At 55.2% G+C, this 14,932-nt stretch overlaps 1 protein-coding gene across 1 annotated transcript in view; it reads left to right on the plus strand.

The window, feature by feature from the left end:
* Window positions 1-6,306: 6,306 nt before the first annotated feature.
* The window catches only part of PDGFRB (platelet derived growth factor receptor beta), a 37,736-nt gene continuing 29,110 nt past the window's right edge, over window positions 6,307-14,932 (plus strand). The window contains exon 1 of the mRNA XM_029943060.1: window positions 6,307-6,748. The gene's annotated coding sequence lies outside the window, so the exon portion shown is untranslated. The remainder of the gene's footprint in view (window positions 6,749-14,932) is intronic.

Genomic DNA, 14,932 nt, shown 5'->3' on the forward strand with positions numbered 1-14,932 from the left:
GTTCAAAAGTCCCAGGCTGGGAATCTGAAATGGCAGGTCCCGCCCCATCTTAGCCTCTGACTCGTCATGTGACCTTGAGCTCTTGCCTTCCTGGGCCTCAGTGTCCCTGTCTGCCCACTGGGGACTTGGTGGTCTCAGACAGTGGTCCAGCATGGTACAGGGACTGTGTGTGTGGGAGAAGCCCCCGTCCACCGCGTCACGGCCTCTTCCTCTGACAGCCCCTTATCTCTGGCAGCGACTGTTCATTAGACCCCCTCCTTGCCTCTAGCTCGCCTGGCAGCCCCTCTTCCCTCTGGGCTACTGTCACATACCTGACCACAGCCTCCTGGGGTGGGGCGCAGAGACATGGGCTCGTAAAGATCTTGGCGATAACTTGGTTTCTAAACAGGTTTATGGCCATGGAAGAGGAAGGATTCTGGGCTGAGCTTTCTGTTGGAAGTGGATTGCTTAAGAGAAGCTGGGCTAGCTTTTAGCTTTTGGCTTACCCAGACTGCAGCCCCAGGGCCTTGACTCCCTCTGTGACCTTGGGCTAAGAATTCTCCCTGTCTGGCGCTGTTTCTTTCTTTTTCTTTTTTTTAAATGTTTATTTTATTTTTGAGAGAGAGAAAGAGAGAGAGAGAGAGTGAGAGAGAGAGAAAGCAGAGAGAGAGAGGGAGACAGAGAACACAAAACAGGTTCTGGGCCAACAGCAGAGAGCCTGATGCAGGGCTTGAACTCATGAACATGAGATCATGACCTGACACTTAACCAACAAAGCCACCCAGTCTGAGCTATTTCTGAGGCGAAAGCAGGGACAGCAATTCCTCCGCTGCCCACCTCCAGGGGCCAGTTGTGAGGCTCGCGGGTGGATGCCGGGCTCCTGTGACATGTCTTTTCCTTCTGCAGCCCTCTCCCCACTTCCCCTTCCAGCACCTTTCCTCACGTCCTCCAGAGGCTGGGGCGTCACCTGCTGGCACTGTGGGGTACTACCGGAAGGCTCGCAGGCTGCCTGGTCTCCGACTGGACCCCCCTGATGAACTCACCGAGTCTCCTCCTGCCCCTGTGGGGAAGGGAGGCAGTCCTCCAGCACATGGCCACTTAGAGAGCAGAAGGGATGCTGGAACCTAAGCCCTAGGGGCAAAATAGCCTCATCCGAAGGAGCAGCGGTGGAGTGGGGCCCACAAGTCCTAACTCCCTAGCGGTTGCACTCCCGCAGTCTCTAGGAGCGATCTAGTGCTGGAGGGAGGGCAGTCTACAACAGCTTCCCGTACTAGCCCCCTGCTGTCGCCTTTGTTAGCCCGTCCTCCACAGTGCCCCACACTGACCTGTTCTTATCAGTCACTGTTTTAAAATCGCACACTGGCCCTCCTAACCCTCAAGATCAAACCAGGCTCCTTTTGGGCCCACAGGACCCCAAGGTCTGGCCCCCGGCTTCCTCTCCAGCCTCCATCCTACCATGTCCCCTCTTTGTGCCTCATTCTTTTCTTTTCTTTCTGGTCAAACACCCCAAGCTGTTTTTGGTTTCCAAGTTTTTTGCAGATGCTGTTCCCTCTGCCTAGAATACTGTTCCCACTCTTGTGTGTGGTCTCTTAACTTCAGGCTTCGTTTGAACTATTTCTTCCCCAGAGAAGCCTTAATCTACCTAAACAAAAGCCCCTTTTGTTATTCTTCATCTTTTTCATCACGCTAATCACAATTTGATATTACTGGTTTGTGGTTTCCTTGGTGTTTGCTTGTGAGCCCAGGAGGGTAGGGCCTATAGTAGGTGCTCAATTAATTTCTATTGTGTGGCTAAATGGTAAGAGGGACAGCACAGCCTGGGGGTCAGATGCTATCCAGTTCCAGTCTTGCTATGTGCCCTCCAGCAGGTTCCGGCCTTCTCTGGGACCCAGTGTGTTCAGAGAGGGGGACATATGTGGCATCTGAGGGCCCTTCTGTTCTGAGGATCCTTGAACCATTTGTGTATACCAGGGCACACCCTTGATTTCTGGGGCACTGAGACTGAGGTCATCTGGAGCCTGGGAGAGGCCGAGCAAGGCAGGCAGGGTCCTGAAGCCCTATCTCCTGGGACCCTGTCAGGCTTTGGTCACTATAGTCTGGTCCAGTGAGAGCAGCACACGTCCTTTATGTGCATCACGAATTGCAACAGTCTTTCAAATCATTCCCTAGGAATCTAGGGTGGGAATGTGGCCCGAAATTCTCCTTTGGTTCTTCTGCCGAACCAGACAGCCACCATGGTGAGTGTCCAGGAGGGGAAGAAGTGTTTCCCACTGTAGCCCTGTTCTGGGTCCCCAGCTACAGGTAGGAGGATCCACCTGCTCAGTGTAAGCAGGGAGGAAGGACGTTGAGCTGGGGGTCAGGAGTCCTGCATTCCAGGGCCTTTCTCTCTCAGCCAACCTCAGGCAAATCTTCTCCACGCTCTGGACCTCGGTTTCCATGCCTGTGCTATGGACACACTCTCGGGACACTTCAGGCCCTGACATCCAAGATGACCGTGCTGATGCCTGGGCCATGTGTGCTCCTTCCTCACCCGAGGCCTGGGGAGCCTGGGAGGGGGGCGGCACTGGGAGCGTGGGAGAGCCAGATGTGGTGGCTGCTGGCCTGCCTGAGCGAGTGCTGAGCTGGCCTACTGGGAATTCTCCCACTCAGGCGCCCTTTCCGGGCCCCCCTCCCCCTGCCCCACTGAGAGCTGCGGCTTCCGGGCTCTGACAAGCGTGGGTGGGGGTCTGGGGAGGAGGGGTTCAGTTCAGCCCGGTTCCCTCCTTCAGGGGAGAGCTGAGGCCTGAGTCTAGACCAAAAGCATCCTTCCAGTCCTGGTCTTATGCATGACAAAACCTTGCTCAGTCAACTTTCCAGGCACTGGCCTCAGTCATCTGGGCTGTAAAATGAGCATTTGGATTCCTGTGGGATGGACTTCAGTGGCTGCAGCTCCTGGAAGAGACACTGGAGAATTGTTACCTTTAGTGGGGCTTTCTCCCTGTGTTCTAGTCCTTGCATGAAACACCTGGTGCATCACTCATGCAGGCCTCTCAACAACTCAGTGAGGCAGGCACATGTATCCCCATTTTATGGCTAAAAACACTGAGGCTCAGAGAGCTCAGGTAATTTAATTTGTCCAGGGTCACACGGCTTGGAGGTGGTAGAGCTGGGTTGGAATTTCCAATGTCAGAGCTCAGGCTCTTAATCCTTGAGTGTGACCCCATGCAGTGGGACGGAGAAGCACTGAGCCCCAGTCCCAGAGCTCTCTTCTCCCTCTGTGCCCCGCTCACTCCACCTGAGGCAGGAGTCCCCTTACTCCATGCTCTGCCTGCCCACTGTCAGCCTAACCTTTCCCCATCAGCATTGTCCCAGGCTGGACCTGGCTCCCAGCATCTGGGCAGCTGGAAGACTATTCATGGCCTGTCCTGTCCATGGTGGGGCTGGGGGCTGTGCTGACTACCCCAGCTCGACAGTGCTACACCACTAAAGGGTACTGCCCACTGCCCACCCCTTCAGAGCACATAGGAGAAACTGAGGCCCGGAGAAGAACCAGCTGGGCTCAGGAGCACAGAGTGATGGGCTGCTGCTGGAATGAGGGAAACTCAGCATTTCCACAATCACACTTCCAGACACTGTACTGAGTCCTTTAAGCACATTACACATTGCAACAGCCTCTCAAATCATTCCTCAAATTAGCTCTATTTGCCAGAGGAAGAAACTGAGGCTCAGGAGTTTGGAGTTTAAGCAACTTGCTTGAGATCGAGCAGCTTGGAATTGGAGAAGCTGGGATTTGAACCCAGATCTGTCTCTGGCTCTAGAATCTGCCCTTCAATCCCCACTCTTCTGCCTCAACGGTCCAGCCCTTGGTGAGTGCCCCGTGGTGTTTCATGTGGCTCTGCGTCCCCCCCAGCCCCTGCTCAGCTGAGAGCAGGCACTGCAGCCCTGGTGCCTGCCAAGGGTTAATGGTGGTAGGGGCTAAGTGATTCCAGATGGGCCAGCCGGACGGCTGGGCTGGCCGGAAACCGGCCGCCGCCAGCTTCCCAGGGGACCACCACCAGCCTCTCCCTCCCCTCTGTGCTGCATCTCTGGCCCCCAGCTGTCCCCTTGCCCTGGGGCCCACCAGCCTCCTCTCCCTAGCCAGAGCCCAATCTAAGACACTTGTAAACAGAGCATCCCAAGGGCCTTCCAGCACACGGAGTTCAACCCCATTATGTACAAATGGGGAAACTGAGGCTCAGAGAGGAAAAGGTATCTTTCCAAGGCCATACATCAAGTTCACAGCTGGGTCTCCCCATTCCTGGACTTGTTTCAGGGGGGGCAGGGATTAGAGGCTGAAATGCCTCCTTGCTCCCTGGCTCCCCCTGCCCCACTCCCAGCCCCTGAAGCGTCTGGTCCCATCAGTGAAGGCAAGGCTTTGGAGGTGAATGGCCAAGTCAAATGCTAGGAGTTGTAAGGACCCATAGTCTTCGGGCATAAGAAATCCCAGTGTAGACCTGGCCCTGTGGTCTTTGGAGTCCCCCTGTCATCCCCTATGGCCCCACTGCTCTCAAGCTGGGTGAGGGCCCCTTCCTTTGGAGTCTCTCACAGCTTGCATGCTATGGCTTAGGGCCCATATGAGAACCCTTCTCCCTCTGTGTGGCCCAGCCCAGATGCTCAGATGTTGGGCAAGCTCCACTCAGATAAGACCAAGAAATAACCTCAAGATATGCTATTGTGGTTGGCATAAAATCCCAGCTTGGGCACACACCCCTGCCCCATGAACAGAGGCCCCCAGGAGAAGGGGGTAGCCAGAGGTGGAGAGGGTAGGAAGGAAGGAGCCCTGGGCAGAGTCAGGCTTTACCTGTGTGACCTGGGACACCTTTCTTTCCCCCTTCTGGGACTTAGTTTCCCTGATGTATACAGTGTTGGGAGCAGAGGATGACTTAACTAAACTCTCTAGACTCTTTTATTTTTTAACTTTTTAATTTTTTAAAACTTATTTATTTTTGAGAGAGAGAGAGAGAGAGAGAGAGATAGCAAGTGAGCCTAGAGACGTCTTGTGGTCTGAGGAAATGAGGGGAACCCGAGCTCCAGTCAGTTTTGGAGGAGCTTTGGGAGAACCCGGTAGGGAAGGGAGGGCAAGAAGCTGGGAAGGGAACATTAGCAAGTTTTCAAAAGTATTTGTTGAGTGAATGAATGAGAGGCAGGGGAAGGGACAACCTAGGAAGCAGGCAGATGGGAGGCCCAATCTGCATGCAGTGTTGGTCTTTCACTGGGGTCCGATCACCCATGTCTGTTTCATCTTGTAACTCAGGAGGGCTGATTCCACTTTCGTTCTGCCTCTGTGCTGTGAGTTCCGTCAGCTCATTTCACTTCTCTGGGCTTCCATCTCATCGTCTATAAAGGGGGGAAAGAGTCCTCTCCTGGTCCTCCAGAGGCTGTGAGATGATGAGCAGGAACGCATCTGGAACTCTGAGCTCTACTGGGTGACACTGGGCAGGTCTCTTTCCCTCTGCACCAATTCATGCTTGGGCCTTGGGTTTCTTCTTCTGAAAAGTGGCTGATAATCAAAAAGCCTCAGTGATCTGCCCCTCTAAATGCCTTTTTGGAGTACCTTCCTGTGCATCCCTGTCTCTCCCACTAGCCTGGGCCACCCTGAAGTCATAGACTGTGTCCTACTCACTACTGCATCCCCAACACCCATATAGTTGGTACTCAATTTGCTTTTTTTTTTTCTTTTTTTCTTTATGGGAGAGCACAATAGGGGAAGGGCAGAGAGAGGGGGACAGAGGATCCGAAGTGTGCTCTGTGTGTTGACAGGCTGACCTCAGCGAGCCCGACATGGGGTTCGAACTCACCAACGGGGAGATCTTAACCTGAACCGAAGTCAAAGTGGGATGCTCAACTCATTGAGCCACCCAGCTACCCCCTCAACATGCTTTTTCAATAGACGGATGTGGACTGAATCAATCGTATAAGTTATCAGAGTTGCCTTTATAGACGGGGAAACTGAGGCACAGAGAAAGGACTCTGCCCCAGGTACCGTGGCAAGGCATCAGGCAAGTGGGACCAGGCCACTTTTTAATAAAAGTGACTCAGCGGTTGGCGTGGGCTGCGGAATTTCTAAACATCCCCTCACATCCTGAGAGAGCAGGCGACGGAGGGAGCAAGCAGAGGGAAACGAGGAAGAAAAACAAGAAACTTGGGGGAAAAGAAAGAGAGGGGGGGAAAAACTGAAATTGAAAACAGACACACGCGTCCACCTTCCCCCGCCCCTCGCCCCCCTTCTCCCGGCTGAGCCAATCAGAAGCGGCCCTTCAGCCTTTCCCCCAAAGTGGGGGAGGGGCAGGGAAGCCCACAGTGGTGTGAGCTCCTGGGGCTGCCAGCGCCCGCAGTCCCTGCCCATCCCGTCTGGGACGCAGGATCCCTCAGCGAACAAGTTGGAAGCAGAGAAGAGGAGGACGGCAAGGAGAGAGCAGGGCCCCGTCTGACCAGCGGCGAGGGGCAGCAGCCTGTGCCCTGCAACACCGACGGCCAGACCCAGGGCGGCCCCTCCTGGCAGCCCTGCTCCTCCGGCAGGATGCTTCGGAATTGAGGCCACTCCTCACCCCTGCAGCCCCCTAGTTCCTTCTCTTCTCCTGAGGCTCCCAGAGACCGCAGCTGTCCTCCCTGCTCCCTTACCCGAAGCTTGCCCCATTTGGGGTCTGGCAAAGTCTCTCTGTTAATGAGAGGTCAGTGAGGAGGACTTCCTGGAGGGGGTGACAGCCCAGAGCTCAGGACTGTGTCCACACTCCCAGGCATCAGCAGCAAGGTAAGTGCTGGAAGAAGGGGGATTCCCAACCCCTTGTCCTGTCCCCTTGCTCCAGCCTGTGCCTTCTCGGGTAGGTCAAAAAATGGAAAATATTTTTAACAAAACCAGATGGGAGGAGGCCGGGAGGCTGTGGGCCACGTCAGGGCTGGAAAAGCCAGTTCTCTCCTCTCCTGTTCAGGCTGCTTGTTGGGTGGATGGTCCTGTCTCCACAGCCCTGCCGCCCCCTGCCTTCATTGAATGAACCCCAGAGGTGTCTGGGTGCCTTCGGAGGGCCTCCAAAACCTAGCATTGCCTGAGGGGGCTGGGGAGAGCTGGAAGAAGCTGGAGAGGGGAACTGGGAGGTGGCAAGCAGGGTACATGGATCAGGGACCTCAACGCCATGGCCCCTGTCTCTGGGCCCAAGCCTTGGCCTTAAGAATCCATTTGGCTCTAGGCCAGTCGGCCGCCAGGCAACCTCTTCGGATTTAAATGGATTTGCAAATTTTCCAGATTCCTAAGATGTCCTTCCAAACCCCCAGTGGCTGGGAAAGTGTGAAGGCAGGGGGGCCGTGGCAAGGCTAGTGGTCACAGTCACGCAGCTGGGGCTGTGGGGCTGGGGGCCTGGGACCGGCGTTCAGATGTGGGGGCCTCTCTGTGAAGAAGGGAGTCAGTTGCTGGGCCCTTCCCTCTGGACTCAGGCAGCTGTTCAGGCCGCCTTGCTGTTTCCCTCCTTCTGGACACTGCTTTCACTCCATCCTAAAACATGAATCCCATCACGATTCCTTCTTTGATTCTCCCCTATAGAAAGCCCCAACTCCTAATAGTAGCTGCCATTGATCGACACACTGCACGCCAGGACCGTGCGGAGTGCTTTATGAGGATGATCTCACGGAACGCACCAGCAGCTCCGGAGGCAGGGACGGATTTTATGTTGGTTATATGCATGAGGTTCACAGCAGCTACAAAACTATCACACTGCTGGTTAGTGGCAGAGCTCAGGGAGATAATAGGCTCCCTGCCTTATTTCTCCAAATTCAGGACTTGTGTCGGTCAGATCCCAGGATTCTCAGGAGGAGAAAGCACAATCTTGCCTATGAGAATGCCCTTGCTCATCACCTCCATTTTCCTTCAAGGACCTTGCCTACTTCATCTCTTCCAGGCAGTCTTCCCGGGTTCTTCCAGTCTTCCAAGTGCTTGCCATGCCCTTTGCCTTGTCTCGTGGCCTTCTCTTCCTGTTTGTGCTCTGTGTGCACATCAGAGATCATCGGCCCTAGGTTTCCTCATCCTAGGGTCTGTCCCCAACATTCCGCAGGTGGTCAGTGGTACTGAGAAAATGTGCTGGGGAAGGGAGGAGGGGCTCCACCAAAGATCTGCTCCCAAACGTGAGACCAGAGCCAGGCCCCTGCCTTCCCTCCGGTGCTCTTTTTCTATGTCAAACACGGAGGAGTGTCGCCCCTGCTTCTGCAGTCCCACAGGGCACAGAGGCCTCTAGTGAGACATCTGAAGTCACACAGTCCTTCCCTGTCTCCATGCAAGAGGCCCTGAATCCACCGGGCTCCAGAAGGAGGACCGTGTTGGTCAGTATCAGGGAGGGCTTGCCCTGGGCCGAGCACAGAGCCTGGGACCTAACATACCAAGTCTTGGGAATTGGTAGTGTTGTTATCCCTGTTTTGCAGACAAGGAAACCAAGGCTCAGAGAAGCTCAGAGACTTTCCCCAATGTCACACAGTTAGTAGTCCTGGTACTTAGACCCAGGTCTGCTCGAAACCAAAGACCTAACCCTTTGCTACCAGGGAGCCCCAGGTCAGAAGGGAGACAGTCTCCATCCTCCCACACAGGCTGCTCCTGGCTCGGACACCTTCTGCGGTGGTTAAATTCAGCTTCAGGCCCCACCTGCTCCCGGGTCCCCCCCTGAGCCTGGCCTGGTCCTAAGTGAGGAAGGAGACCATCTGGTCAGCACCTTCCCTTCAGCAGTGATCAGGCAGCCCTTTCTCCTCTGTGGGAAGAAGAGCTGAGACTTGTAATTGCCCACAGATGTGGGACAATGGAAAGCACCGTAGATTCAGAGTCAGGAGACCTGACGTTTGTCCTGGCTCGACTCAAGTCCACTGTGTGGCCAACTTCAGGTCCCAATGTCCTTTCTCCAGGCTGCATCCACATCCGGAAGCCAGTGGGCACCATGCATAAAACAACATCAGGTTTGGGCATCAGATGACTGTGTATGAATCTCTAGCTGGCTCCTGACTGGCTGTATGACCCTGTGTCTTTCTGGGCATCAGCCCCCTCCTCTGTGAGCAGCAGGGAGGTATGTAGGCTCTGTGAGAGTGATATAGGTAAGGCGCTTGCGCTTTCCAGAGCTGGGCCTAATGCCATTGGCTAAAAGAAGGTTGCTGCTCTCCTTGCTTCCTGCACAGGACTTGATGGTGAAATCAGTCTGCGATCCACAAAGGGCAATGCCCGTGGAAGGGACCTGGATACTGCGGGTATTCTAAAGGCCCACTTCCATCTTCCAGGCACAGTCTGGCTCTGAGACCAGCTGCCTTCCGGACTTGGAGGGGACTTGGCGCTTAGCTCCGGATGGGCTACTGAGTGTGATGGGGAGGGAGGGAGAAATGAGAGGGTCCCTAGACTTCCCTGAGATGCCATTCATGCCCACCTGACTTCCTTGCACGTGTTTCAGAATGCTGTAGGTAGTGGGCCCTTGGAATGGGGGTGAGATCTTCCTCTACTGTTTTCCATAGGCCTTCCTGCCCCTCCCCCTAGCCCCCCCCCCGCCCCCCCAGAACTGAGTTCATAGCATTTCAGCTGGGAAGCAGCATGGGCAGGGTGATATAAGAGGGACTGGCAATTCCTGAGCTGTTCCGTTGTGCCTCCCATCCATGACTGTGAAGTTCACTGCTGTGTTCTTTGGGGCTTCGAACAGGCCTAGCATTCAGAAAGTGCTTAATAAATATTTGCCAAACTAATTTAATCATCACAGCAACCTCCAGGAGTAGATAGAAAAGCTCTGTTTTACAAACGAGGAACTTGCCCAGAGAGGTTAAGTCGGTTGCCCGACGTCCCACAGCCAAGAAGCCATAGAGCTAGGATTTGCATCAGGGTGTTTGTGGCTCTAGAGCACAAGAGGAGAGGCTGGGTGGGGCCCAGGCCACCCCTGGGGACCCAGCACAAACTCTGAGAATGTGCCGCAGCTGCGGAGGCCCCTCAGCGTTCCAGAGGTGGTCATCAGACCCTGGAACCCATTCTGTGTGACCATGAGTGAGTCAGTCCTTCTCTGGGCCTCGGTTTTCCCATCAGTAAGACCAGGAGGTTGAACAAGACGATCTCTGAGCTCCTTCCAGGCCCCAAACAATTCCAGGATTCCAAGCCACGCCAGCCCAGATTGGCAGCCACTCAAGCTCTGTTGTGTACTCAGGCATCATGCATATTTAACTTCACAGTGAAAGGGGTTTTTCTTACCCTTTCTCTACCCGTTACAGAAAGAGGTCAGGATCGATGACCACTAATGGAAAACTGTAACCTGCAATAAAAAGGAGGAACTTTCTATAGTCAGAGCAGCCTGGTAATGCACGCAGTTTCTCAGGGAGCTCTGAGGGTGTGTGCCTACAGAGCCCGTGTGCCCGTTTTCCTGGGACACAGAGGAAGGAAGGTAGGGAGGTGTGCATGTTGGGGTGTGGATGTGTGGATGCTGTGACCCTTTAGGCCCCTTCCAGTGCTCATTTTTCAAATCTCATATGCTCTGATTTCAAGAGGAAGAAGGGCTTTGGCCCAGTGGTGGAGGAGCAATGACGGGGTTCAGACAGGAGGGAATGGATGTAGGGACCCATGACCCACCTTTCGGTGGGAGGGGGTGAGGAATTCACACACTTGTTACTTCTGGTGTAAGAGTCACCTTAAGAACCTCCCAAGATTGCAGACGCAGAGCCCACGGGCAAAAGGGCTTCCAGAGGCCGCAGGCCCTTGCCCCAGGACCGCCCCCCTTCCCAGATGCTTTCTGGGGCACCCTGCCCCCAGCCTATTGCAGGAGGCTGAAAATCAAAGTGTATTACGTTAGCTGCATTAACACCATCTCTTCTCCTTGCTTCAGATCAGAGCTATTTGATGTCTCAGGTACCTAAAAACCTTTCATCTGCCAGAGGTACCAACTTCTCCGCTGTGTGATGTAAACAGTTGTACCTTGGGAAGTGGGGGTAGCAGGACCAGGGAGTCAGTTCTTGAAGGTCAGAGACGAAAAGAACTCTGGGGGTCACCTGGGTCAACTTGCTTCTTCTGTGGGTGGGAAACTGAGGTCCAGAGACGGGGAGGGATGTACCTCACGTCATACAGATCACCAGTGATAGCACTGAGCCCAGGCCCCCTGAGCCGGGCATGTGCTGTGTCTTTTCCATCCACCTCTGTCATTCAAGGCTCACTCAGCGCCCCCCCCCCACCCCCCGTTCCCCTTGGTGTGAGGTCACAGGGCAGAGTTAGGGCTAAAGAGGAAATGCCATTTCCACGAGGGGTGGGAACGCCCCCAGGGTAGTTTTGTGGACCCTGGAACTCCGATCCTGTCACTTCTCCATTCTGGCCATAATTTCCTTTTATATACATGAAGGGGGAGGTGAGGGAGCAGCTCAGTGACCCCAGCAGCCCCATCCCGCTTGCCCTTCACCCCTGCTAGGCTTCTGTGGCTGTTTCAAATCCTTGTTGCTGCCCTGGGAGCCCTCCTTCCTGGGAAGTAGAACTGAAAGACTGTGACCTGACAGCTTCTCTACTCCCCCAGACTGAGCCTAAGTTGGGCGGATGGGGGGATTCCAGGGTCAATCGATGGGGCAAGGCTCAGCTTTACAAATCTGTCGCAGCCCTGGCTCAGGGCACCGGGCTTGAAGGGAAAGGCTCACCTCTGACCCAGCAGACTGTGGGTTTCTCCTCCTCTTACTTGTATTTGTGCCCTTGTCAGTCCTGTCTGTTGAATGGAGACTGAAATAGTGATAGATACGTGCATGGAGAAATGGATAAAACAGACTGGTGGCTGGCCGGCTGACTGGACAGTTGGCCTTCCCTTTAGTCCAGGGAGCAGGGATGACCTCGTGAGAGTACGACTTGGGCAGTCACAGAGGCCTCCAGGCTTCACAGTGCCCCACGCCTGAAATTCTTAATAATTTTGTAACAAGAGGCCCCACATTCCCATTTTGCACTTAGCCCCACAAATTATATAGCTGGTTCTGCCAGGGAGTGTAGGCAGGGTTTGAGATGGCTTCGGATCCGAAACTGCCCCCGCTGTCCATTTGAATCCACGCCCTCCTGCCGATGCTAACCTGCTCCTGCCATTTGCATTTGAGGAGCCCCTCCTCCCACAGTGCTTGGAGTCAGACTGTCACTGCCCAGCCAGCGGCCAGATGCCCCCTGCCCCACTACCAATGCCCTGAAAAGCTGGCTTCCTGGCGCCTACAGGGCAAAGCCTAAATCCTCACCCAGGACCCCAAAACTTTCCCAAAGTGACTCTGCACGCCTTCCCTGCTGTCACCTACCTCTTTGCTAAAGAGCCCTGATTTCTGACCTGGAAGTTCTTTCCTGCTGTTTTCCCAGGTGCCCTGAGAGCTCCCATTTCCCACACAGAGCCACTGTGGAACACCCTTCCCTGGCATCATCCACGAAAAAACCCAACTAAACCCTGGAGGCTGAGCTGGAGGCCACCTCCTTCCCACTGGAATAATCCCATATTCATAATAGTTCCCATTTCCTGAGCACCTATTACGTGACAGGGGCTTTTCATCATCATCTTTCCCTTCACAGCAATGGAAAAACAGTCTCTTTTGTCATTTCCCAGGAAACTGGGACTCAGGAAAGTTACGAAGAGGTCACACAGTTACAAGGTCGTAGGGCTGGCACAGAACTTCAACCTGGATTAAGTGGCTTCAGAATGGCACTACTACACCTGGTCTGGCTGGGCTCCATCTGCTTTCATGCCCTGGGTGGCATCAGGCACAGCTTGCTGGCCTTTTGCCTTCTCACCAGCTGGTCCCATTACCACCCTGGAGGGAAAGAGTCCCCATCGCCTGCCCATCCAAGCTCCCCAGCCTAGCGAACCCTGAGATATTAGGGGTATGAGGCCCCAGGCCTGAAGACCGGAAGGGCAGACCCTACAAGGCTATTTGATCCTTTATGCTGTGTAGGATTCTATTAAGCATCTACCATAAAGCCTAATTCCGAATTAGGAATTTGGAGGCTCAGGGCCTCTGGGTGGCTCAGTCGGTTAAGCGTCCAGCTTCAGCTCAGGTCATGATCTTGCGGTTCGAGAGTTTGAGCCCCTCGTTGGGTTCTGTGCTGGCAGCTCAGAACCTGGAGCCTGTTTCGATTCTATGTCTCCATCTCTCTCTCTGCCCCTCCCCAACTTGCTCTCTACTCTCTCTCAAAAATAAACATGGGGGTGGGGGAGGGAATTTGGAGGCCTCTGAAAAAAATTGTTAGGTGCGTTTCCTCATTTGTGGGGGAATCAAATGAAGGAATGAAGACAAAGGTCCAGGAAGGAAGTGGTTGGCAGACGAGACGGGGAGTCATTGTCCTTGGGTTGTGGTCCTGGGTGGGCCTTGAAATCCCTGGTTGTGCTAGGAGACACCCCGTCCCCGCCCTGGCTGAGCCCTGCCGGGAGCCCCAATCACAACAGCAGCAACCCCCTCTAAGGAGCCCTTCTGGAGGGGTATTCCCACCTTCTCCTTTGTCATGTGCATCCCCTGGCTGACCAGCCTGGCTGGGGGCCTGGGCGAGTGAGTGAGTGAGTGAGTGACTTACTCTCCCGTGAGTGAAGGAAGAAGAACGAGGCCCCCGACTTGGCACAGGGCTGTGTGCCAGGCCGTGTTCTCAGCATTTTGCTTGTATGAACTCATTCAATGGCTTCCACAGCTCGGTGATGAGCCCTGACTTCCAGATGGGAAGGCCCAGACCCAGAGAAGCGGACTAACGGTCTGTGGGAGAGTCGGGGTGCAGGACTGGAGGAAGGGGTGAGAGACAGACACTGAGAAAGAAAGGGAGAGGGAAGTGAAATGTAGGGGTTTTCTCCCCTCTGGCTCTGCCGCCCCTGAGGGGACTCTCAGTGCCCCGCGTTGGCTCCCATTAAGGGCAGGGTTTCTCTTCCCTTGCTCCCTCTGCCCGCCTATGGGCTTGGGCTCGGGACTGGTGGGGGCAGGCCACGTGCTGGTGGGTCAGGACAGACGGCCTGAGGCCTGCCTGCCCCCTGCCCACTTGGCTCTGAGGGCCCATTCTGTGTGCGGCCCCCACCCTGGCCCAGGGCTGATCCGGGGCTGGCAGCAGCCCGGGGAACAGAAGGTTTGCTTGTCTGTGTCCGCTGCACCCCCCACCCCCAGCCTCAGCCTGGGACCCCTCTCAGGGGCTCCTTTGGCTGCCAGGACCTGGGCTCTCTGTTGCCATGGCAGCGGCAGAGAGGAGGCTGTGGGGGGCAGGGGGGTGGCGGCGCGGGGAGGGCAGTGAGGGATGGTGGAGGCCCGGAACTCTGCCGCTGTGGAGGTACTGGGGCCCCTGCAGGGGCAGGCCTGGACCCTGAGCACGGTGGGCCTGTGGCAGAGCTGGCCACACACCTCGCCTCACTGATACCCCATTTCGGACGCCTGTGGGACAGGCTTCAAGGTGGTGGGCACTGCCCCTGGCAAAGCCAGGCTCTCCTTAGCAGAGGGTCCTCTGCTTGACCATGTGCTGACCTGCGGGCTCTGCAGGGCAGTCGAAGGAGGGTCCTGGGTCTATCCCCGGCTTGAGGGTGCACTGGGACAGGCACCCCCCTCACTCTGCCCCTCAGCAAGGAAGACACAGGACTGACCTCAGGATCCTTCCATCCTCGGGAGCCTGCATTCTGTATGGACCCCATTAGGATAAACTCACTTCGGACGGTTTCCTCTGTGGACAGACCCATTTCTGGGTGGGAGACAGGCAGGCTACCGTGGAGGTTAAGGCCCCAGGTTTGGAGTCATGGCTTATGGCTTTGTTGGTTTAGGCAAGGTACCAGGCTTCTCTGAGACTCTGTTTCCTCCTGATGAAACAGAAAGAATGGCTGTAACCCTCTCCTAGGATTAGTGTGAGGACAAAACAAAACCCCCAGTGTTAAGAACAATTGTGACTAACCGGCCCTCTGAGGATCCCGAGCCCTCCAAGAGTGGAATGGGTTATGGATGAGGTGGTGAGACACTGGTCATGGAAGGTGTGCCATTGTAGACT

Source organism: Suricata suricatta, chromosome 6 (genome assembly GCF_006229205.1).
Source record: "Suricata suricatta isolate VVHF042 chromosome 6, meerkat_22Aug2017_6uvM2_HiC, whole genome shotgun sequence".
NCBI classification, from domain to species: domain Eukaryota; kingdom Metazoa; phylum Chordata; class Mammalia; order Carnivora; family Herpestidae; genus Suricata; species Suricata suricatta.